We start from the raw sequence: 9855 nt of genomic DNA on the forward strand, positions 1-9855 counted from the left end.
CAGGAAGAGATTAGAGATCTTCACCACCATCTAGAAACTGAGAGGGTGTCTCTTGGGGTCTAGTCTCGGTAAGGTCCCTGAATAAAATACAGCTTGCAACTTTTAGGTTGTTTGCATGTAAAGCATCAATTGACAAGTTTCTTTTGTGTTTGATTCCAAATTGCTGGAAAAAATTTGATCAAGATTGCATGCTAATTTGTTCTTAGTTGCAAGTATTACAGATAATTGCATACTTTGCCTAATGAAAGGGTAACTCTTCTTTGATACAATCAGAACTCAACATGATCCATAAGCCTATCCTTAACACTGTCAGTTTTGAGCTATCAACTTGAAAATTCTTGATAAAATTGATAAGATGTTGCTAAGAATCAATTAATTGATGTGCTTAAAATTTCTGAAATACCATTTCACGTAAGTTCTTTTGCCCCATTGATTTTCTAAAATCCATATTTATATGTTCTCTGTCCAAAGTGTTCTATATAATGACAGTGGCTCTTTGAGACTGTTATTTTGATTCACCTTGCACACTTTCTTTCTCCATCTTTTTTGTCTTAAATTCGTGAAAAGCGTTGCTCTAACATGTTTCATACACACGTGATCTGCTTGTTTGGAGATTATGGGAAAATCTTGATTTGCATGGTCTTGAGCTTGGATGTCATGTTGGAAGTGGTGCTGTGGCAGTCCCCATTCACGGTCACATCCATCTACTCTATTCCACTTGTTTCTGTTAGATATTCTGCGGGGGCCTGAGGATTTGTTGTGCTGGTTGAAGTACCTTTTCCCCAGAAAGCCCCAGGAGAAAATTTGACTGGACTGACAGGTGTTCATGCCAATATATCTTTGAGGTGACCAGATTTTTGGTCCAAAGGAAAAGTTTTCTTTTACTTTTTCAAGTACAGAGATGGAGCCACATATGTAAAACCCAGAAAGACCTGATTGGCGGTTTCACTGACAGCTGAGTCATCTGGGCTGTCATCAAGTGTTTGATGTCTACACTTTGAATCAAAATGACTCACATCCTCTTCAGACTGCAGCAGAGTTTTAGGGGGGGCTCCACCTTCCCGGCCCGCAGCTCTCAGCCCAGTTAACGTGCCTGAGGAATGGATGAGCTTGAACTTCTCTAGTATCCACAGGACCAGCTCCGGAGATGAGAAGCAGCCATTTCTTTTCAGCAGCTTTTTAGTTTCCATGACCTTGGTGATTAAGCATGACTTTCTCTGGCTTCAGGTCACTGTAGATAATCCCTTTTCGATGTAAATGTCCCCAAACCATGGAGATTTCTGCCAAGTAAAAGCAGGCTGTGTCTTCCATAAATATTTCCTCTCTTTCTAACTTCATAAATAATTCTCCTCCACTGAGATACTGAAGGATGAGGCAGAGTTTTCTACCAGTCCGGAGGCATAAATTAAATCCACAATGGGGGAATGCTTTATTTCCTCCAGAATATTCCCTTCTGCTTTTAGATGAGCTGTGTCTTTAGCATTTCTTACTGTCCTCCCCTGTTTAAGCAACTTTGTGGCAAATACTTTTGCAGTGTTTGTCCCTGTTACTTTTCATACTTGAAAAACCTTTCCATAGCCCCACATTACCAAGTACTTCAAGTACCTCAAAACATTCTGGCCTCATTTTTTCTGACTTGTTCACATTTGTTTCTGAGATAACAAGTTTCTTACAGTTCTCCATGTCAAGGTCTTACGGTCCAACTCTTCCATGGTCCATGCTTTCATTTAACTGACCCCTTTCCTCCAGCTCATCGTCAGAGTCCACGTCCTCTGGCTGGTCCAGGGCTCTGTCAAACACTCCTGTCATGTCCTCCATCTCCCTGTCTTGGAAGTTTGGTGCTAGGGAAAAGTTGTCCCCACTCTGTCATTGCTTCATGAGCTGGGACCCACTGCAGCCAGGGCACCTGCTGCCACCATCAATTGCTGCTTGTGCTATCTATCTATGTCTACCTACCTACCTACCTATTTATCTATCATCTATACATCCTCTAAGAGAAGGTTAAGGTAACACAGAGACTAGCTAGACAAAAAGGCTCAGTCTTTGATCCCTTACCTTAAGTGACAGAGTGACAATACAATTTCTGAATAGAAAACAACACAGAAATCACAGAAATAGAAACTTGCAATGGAATATGTTGACTGCTGAAGGGAGATGAGGAAGGCTGTAAGGAAGACACTGAGCAAACAATTCTACAATTTGAAAAATTCTACAATTTGAGCACTCCATCCCACCTGCACCCTACCTCATTTCTTGCAGAGATCCATGCTTCTCTAGATACTGCCAAGAATTTGCCAAACTATAGTTGAAAAAAAAAAAAACTACAGATCAGACATTTTCAGAAGCATGAGTTTTGTCATTTACTTAAGAACTCTAAAGTGAAGAACATGAGTATGTTTAATCACCAGCCAGAAACAAAGAATAATCACTGCCAGTTTTGTGATCTGTAAACATTCTAAGCAAAATTCTCCTAAACAGTACACTTAACTTCATTTGAAAGTTTAAACTATTTTTAAAAATTGCTTATGCTAATATCTTTTACATACATCTTTTAATTCCTCTATTATTTAAGTAAGCTTATTTAAAGTCGAGAAGCAAAGTAACATGATATTTCTATGTATAAGCTGTTGAGACAGACACCATAGTTTTGAAATCTGGCCCCATCACTTACCAGCTCTGTTCCCGAGTTTATCTCACCACACAGTGCTGTGGTTTTCTCATCTGTAAAAGAGAATAATGGTGATTCCTTCTCCATAGTCTTGTTGTAAGGATGACATAGGTTACTATGTATAAAGAATGTAGAATAGTATATTTACCATAACATTACTCAGTACCTATGGGCTATAACTAAGTCAAAAACAGATTTTTAACATTTTGATACATGCTACCAAATCATCTTCTAGAAATGAGGCATATTTTCATTTTTGCTTTATCCAACAAAATATGAAAGACTAATTTTCCAACATTGTTAACATCTCTTATATACTCGTTTTTATTCTTTGACAATATGGTAGGAAATATCGTGCTCAAATTTGCAATTCTTGATTATTCGTAGCTTTCTTTTCAGATTTTTCCTTTGTTTATTTTCTGTCTTCTTTACCCATTGAGGGGGCATTTGTGTGTGCTTCTAAAATGCTGTAAAAACTTTTTAATTAGTAATAATATATAAGCACTCATAAAATAAATGGCAAATATTTTGAAAGCATTTCTTCTACATTTTTTCTGATGCTTTATTTTGGTCATGTAGCTTATACTACCTATTTTTCCTTTGTAACCTCTCTTTTCCTTTGTGATATCACTTTTACGCTTTGATTTAATCTGATCTCAAAATGAAAATATACATTCTCTAATATCTAATTTGTTTCATTTTTTACAACTAATTATGTTAATCGCTCAGGAATTTATGCCGTAATATGACGTGAGACTGGGGTATAACTTGATTGTTTCCTAATGAGTTAACCTGTTACCACAAGCCCTCTGACCTTTTATGTGATCATTATCAATTGTTTCTATTTTATCTTGACTGTCCCATTATCTGTCCATTCAATCTGTTGACAACTGTAGAGGAAGTTTTGTTTCTTTCCATTTACTTTCATAGTCCCTCCCTTGCAGCAAGAGTATGAGCATGCATCCCAATCTTGTCCACTTTCTGATCTGAAGTGAAGCCTTCTGGAGGGTTTCTGGAAAGGTATGTCCTTCCTGACTGAAAAAAAAAAAAAAAAGAGGGGGTGATGAGATGGGAAGACGGAAGGCCACCTTCTTATGTCTGGGGTTGGGCCAGGTCACATGATTATGTGATGCTGGATATATAGGACAGCCATCTTGTAAACGGAAGAACGGTATTACACTGACGTAGCATCCTAGCATTCTGTTGAGAAGCTGAAATGTATAACCCTTCAGCCACCTGCTCCAGGCATCTTTTAATATTGGATAATTAAAGTCAGTAATAATATATCCTGCTCTAAGACATTCTAGCTGATATATTGTCTCCAGTGATATAACTGAACTTGAAATGTCTTTATTAAATCAGCAGTTGATTTGATTTTTCTTTCCTGGATCCCCATCAAGTAAAAACCAAAGTCCTAAGGTCAATATACAAATCTCTTTAGAATCTCTCCCCTATTTTTCTTTCAGCCTCATCTCTGGCTAATTATGGAGCTGCATATGCAGATTCCCTTCCTCTCCCCAAGATTATAGCCTCATGTACCGGTCAATCAGTCCTAGCTAGAACATCCTTCCTACTAATGCCTTGTTATCGAAAATATTTCTTGTCTTCAAGAACAGTCATGAATTCCAACAGAATTATGAACATGCTTTCTCTCATCATAACTGAAGTATGATGCCTCTTCACTCTGAACATCCACAACAGTTGGCTTATATCATTTAAATGGCAATTTTCCACATGGGAACTGCAACCATTTACAGCCACACAGCTTGTGGTCTACACTAACATGAATTTAATATTCTACTGTCTGCAATTAACATGAATGTAATACTCCAGAAACTTTTTACCCAGGGAGATGACGATATAATAAAATTATTCATTGTTTTAGGAACTTAATATCCCATTATCTGAGCAACAGACTAGCCTACTTGCCCTCATGATGGTAGATGGCTCCTTCTGAGAATAATAATGCTCAATGCAGCTGAACAAACAAATCTGTAATCTTCAAGTCTCACTTAAATCCTTATTTCACTGTGCCCACCAGTCCTAAACTATTACAGCACAAACTTTGCCCAGTCCCAAACAGGCCCCCTGCATTGGGAGTGTTGCGCAAATATAATTAAAATCAAAATCTCCCAACCCAGAAATTCTTTGCACAAAGGTAATAGAGAAAGAGAACACTTTTATTATTGAATGAACATTAATTAAACCAGAATATGATGTGAATTATAAGCAATCTGCTAAGAGATATCAAAGAAAAAAATTAATCTCACTCTTCTATACAGACATGAAGATACGACTTATTACTTACATGTTGAGAGGTTGAACAAAAACAGGAGAAAGGACAGGTTTTGTTCTTTTTAGTTATTTATAGTTAAAATTGCTATTAAACATTTATTTTTTGGTCTTCTGTAAACTGATTTATAAATCATTGAAAATGTTTTTATTTATAAATTATTTTTTAATTGAAAATATTTTAAATGGACATTTACCCATCACACAGACAACTGTTTAAAATGTGAATGAGTGTATGTTGGATTTTCTTGTTTCTGAACCTTTAAAGAGTAATAAGAGGCTTTCATTTTTCATTCTAATTGAAGAGTCGTTTATTTACTTCATTTGGTAATAGCTAGTTGCAATTTGAAAATGTGAAAAAAGGTAAGTCATTTGATAACTAGTCTGCAAGTCAGAGGACTTAATAGCACCATTTGTCACATATAGTTCATCTTAACTTTACCTTACTGTTGGCTGTCCATCTGTACGAGTTAATTGGATCTATCAGAGGAAAAATAAACTTCTCATATCTCCATGACAGGAGGTAGTTCTGCACTTTGGAGTAAAGTGCCAGCAGAAAGAGGCTCCCACCCTCCTGGAGTCCGGGAGTTAAAAGTGTAATCTCTCTTGACGATTACATTTCAAAGAAATAGTCCCCAGGTCCTTGAGAAAGACATTCCCAGGGCATAAACTAACAAAATGCCAATCTAGTTTTCAAAAAGATTTATATACATTTCAAAGAGTGGAGAATGTACTTAAAATAACAAATTTTCTAAAGTAAATGCTCAAAGAAAAAGGGAGAGAAATCTCTTTCCTTATTTTCAACAGGGAGAATTAAGCTTCTTATTTCTAACCTATGAAGGTCCTTATGAGACAAGAAGGGGGCAGGGCACAGCCATTCAAGGAATGCTACAGCAATTAACATCAAATTGGTGGAAGATTCAACCCCCAGTAGCCCTTGAGGCACAAGATGGTGGGAGATTTGACTTCTAGCAGATCTTGAGCTTCATTATATGCTCATTTTAATACATTAGCATGGCCCACACTCTGTCTATAGAGTGTGTACCTACTTTTACTCTAATCTGAGCACCCAACCCCCTGACCTCGTGGCCTTTCTCTTGCCTTTCGATGTATCTCTCTAAATAAATCTACCTTTACTCAATTGTGGCTCGCTCTTGAATTCTTACCTGTGCGAAGCCAAGGACCCACATTTGGTGGGGCATTTCCCAGGGGCTCATCTGAGGCCTGGGACATGGCCCTCCTCATGCCCCACATCCGTTTTTCCTACATCACTTACAGAACAACCATCTTAAATGAGATCTCCCAAAACTTCTGAATATGTTGTCATTGATGTTTCCTTTCTGAGACTCTACTAAGATGCCATCAAAACAGTGGCTCCCCCTGCTGAAGTAGTAAACTTGGCTTTGCTTTATCCACGGGTCATCTCGGTGGTATTTCCCGGGACCTGGCAAGTTGGCACTTACTATCTTATACTAATTTTCAAATCTATCACACTTCCTCTACTGAACTATAAACTACTAGAATGTAAAAAGTACTTCTTACGTAAGTTTATATACTTTCTTTTTCTTTTCTCTGTAGCTAATATAAGATTCTTTAGTCACTTGAATAACCAATAAAACAACAGATTTTCTCTCATAGCCTCAACAATATCTCGTCCATGTTTTGTGATGTAAGTAGAACAAAGTGAACTGATTCTCCCCTGCAGACAATTTATATACTCTGAACACAATTTAATCACAAATGTAAATATAATAATATCTCTCCTTTAATGTAAACTGAGAAAAATGACTAAAGCAATCAATTACAAAATTCCTGCCATAAAAAATTTAGTATTATTTTACCACATCTGTAGCAAAATATATGCAAATAGCACTATTCTAACAGATAGAAATTACTAGATTTCCTAATGGATTTTTACAATTACTTCTTATTCATTAATGTATCCCTTCTAGTTCTGATCCTCGTGATTTTTGGCTGGTTCTCCATTTTTTAAAAGAATATGCTTTTTAAAAAGCACTTCAGAGATGCATAAATGAGATGCTTTCTGAAAATGACCTCCCAAAAGAGATCTGCTTTGAGAGAAACTTTAAGCCCTTTCATTTCTAATTAACCCCCTACCCAAGCATTGTACAGTTTCTCAATCATCATAAAAGCCACAGATTTCTTTTCTTTAAACATTCCAGAGAGCAATGGCTCCTGCTGTGACTAGAGAAAGGCAAGATGCCAGTGCAGTGTTAGTTGTGACCTTTTTTCTCTACCAGAGTTATCACAGTAGCTACTTCAAGATCATAGATGAAGTATCCACACTCAAAATGGTAATAAAAAAAGTTGTTTTAACTAGGGAGAAAAACACTGATATTGTAATTTCTTATTTGATACTTTCATTTAACTTGCAAGAAGCCTGCTGAGCATGCTGAAAAACATATTAGGGAGTTTATTTGACCTATACATTGCAATTACCAAAAATCTGCCTAGAGAAACAATTAAAGTGGGCAAATAAGGAGCTTGCATTCAGTGAAAATATCATTCTCAAATGAAGCTAGACATTTATATAATTCTAAAAATACTTGGAAGAGTTAATCACATGTTTTTTTTCCATGTGCTAGACCTTTTCTTGAGTCATGTTTGTTTCTGTAATCCTAGAATTTAGCGTTCTTTTCATTTCAACTATAGACACCTTTCCTCCAACTTAGGTACCTACTAACAGAAGAATTAATCATGCATGCCATTCTTTCCAGATTTAAATAAATAAAAAGAAATTGGCAAACATAATATGCTATCCCATATTATAGTCTGAAAGAGAAAGACACAAATTAAGAGTAGAATATAAATGTTAGAGAGGAACAAATAATCTTATGTAACAGGAGAGTCTAACCTTGTCTGAGACTTCAACAAAACCTTCATAGAAAAAATGACTTAAGGCTTGAGAGATGGAGAGTCGGGCTTTGGCCGGGCAAGGAGGGTGGAGGAACAGTGTTCTAGCACTGGGAGGCTCTGTGATGTGTGACAATTCCGAGGAACCAAAAGAAGATCAAAGGGACTGGACATAGATGTGTGGTGTGGGTTTCGCCTGGAGAGTGATCCAAGGACGAATTTAAAGGAACTTTGAGGTTATAAGGAGGGTATAATATATCCTACAACCAAGGAAAAATTGTTAAGTGTCTAAAAATAACATTTGAAAAGTACAAAAGTATCTGATGTGTTTTAATAAGGTCATAATTTAAAAATTTACAAACATCCAGACACTCAGTAGAAATAATAATACTTGGAATTCCATATACTTTCTCCCAAGCAAAAGGGAGGAAGAGTAAGCAAGTATGAGGGAGATGCAGAGAAGAATTCTATTAGTCATAAGGCTAATTTTCTGGAGACATCTGTTTTGAGCCAGGAGCACGCATTGGTAGGGGATCTCCTGAAAATTTTAATGCCCTCTGTCTGTTGTGTTACTATAGAATAATCCTTAAATTGTAATACTAAGTCAATTAAACCAATTAGGTTATATTTCCAACTTTCAATGTCTAGATAAATGCTCTACAAATTACTTTAATGCTTAACTATGTAAATATGTGATTTAATGTTCAAGGAGTGAGGTTGGTTTTCAAATGTGGCTTCCTAAGTTGATCTCAAATTTACAGTGTACAGAGAAAGAAAATACAAATGGCTTATTTTTCTGTAAAGTAACATCTTAATCAAAGGAACTGATTCCACCCAGCTGGGACTAAAAATAAAATAACTAAATTGAATTAATGATTCACTGGATTACTGAAGTGAGCCACATTGTTAAGCACTTTAATATCTGCTAATGTTAAAATTCATCTTTATGGCAATAGATAAATTCCATCTTTCAGAGGATGAGTTCAATCACCTAATGATATAGGGAGTTCATAGGTTAAATAAAAACAAACATAAATTTCACCATTGCAGACAGCCTACTATCCATAAAAGACTTAAAAAAACAACTATGCTCAAAAATCATCACTTTTTCAGAATAGGAATAAGAAAAATTGCTACAAGACTCTCCTGTCATTTTGAAATAAACTCATATTCCCATGGCGTTGGCTCTGATGACATTAAGATTGAAAGAAATGTCACTGAAGTCTCAACCTCCTGCACCACAGGGCAATAGGTCACATAGTTCAAAGATAACCTTTCCCAATAGCTGACAATGCTATTCTCTTACTGAATAAGATACATTTACTAGTATATATTATACAAATATATATATATATATATATGTATTTAGCAGTAAAAATTCAGTTAAACAATAGAGATAACTGAAGTGATGCTTTTTTCCTATCTTATCACTTTTTTCTCCATTCAGATTAATATTGCAGCCAATTCCTAAGGATGTGAATTCAGAGTCAATGAAGATTTAAAAGATTTTACATTAACAAATTAAGATTTAACTACATTTCAACAAATCATAATACGAAAGCAAGAACCCTGGAAATAGACTTGTTTTCCTAGATCCTATATCTTGTGACAATTAGGAGCTTTCTGAGAGGGAAGTTAATCACAGCATATGCATAAGTCATAAGACTACAGAAGCTAGAAACAGGTGACTGTACATAGGCTGTTTGTGTTAATCCACTATACATTCATGAAGCCCTGAGAGGGTGAGTCTTGCCACCTTGCTCAGAGTTTTAGTCCTTTGCTTACTATTCTTCATCATGCAGCTTGTTCTTTAATCAGAATTATCTCTTTATTGTTTCTCTAACAAGCCAACTTTATTCTGCTACCTTGCCTTTACAATTGCTCTTATCTTTGCTTCAAATATATTTTGCTTCATCCTCTTGTTATCCAGATTCCAAATCTCCACAATATGGCATACATTCCACTTGTTCATATAGAGTTCTTCCTGATTATTATTTCTTAACTTGCAATAGGAAATATTC

General features: G+C 36.0%; 1 pseudogene; it reads right to left on the reverse strand.

The window, feature by feature from the left end:
- Positions 1–450: 450 nt before the first annotated feature.
- Positions 451–1878, reverse strand: LOC102510576 (annotated as a pseudogene).
- Positions 1879–9855: the final 7977 nt, after the last annotated feature.

This window comes from Camelus ferus, chromosome 1 (genome assembly GCF_009834535.1).
Source record: "Camelus ferus isolate YT-003-E chromosome 1, BCGSAC_Cfer_1.0, whole genome shotgun sequence".
In the NCBI taxonomy this organism is placed as follows: Eukaryota; Metazoa; Chordata; class Mammalia; order Artiodactyla; family Camelidae; genus Camelus; species Camelus ferus.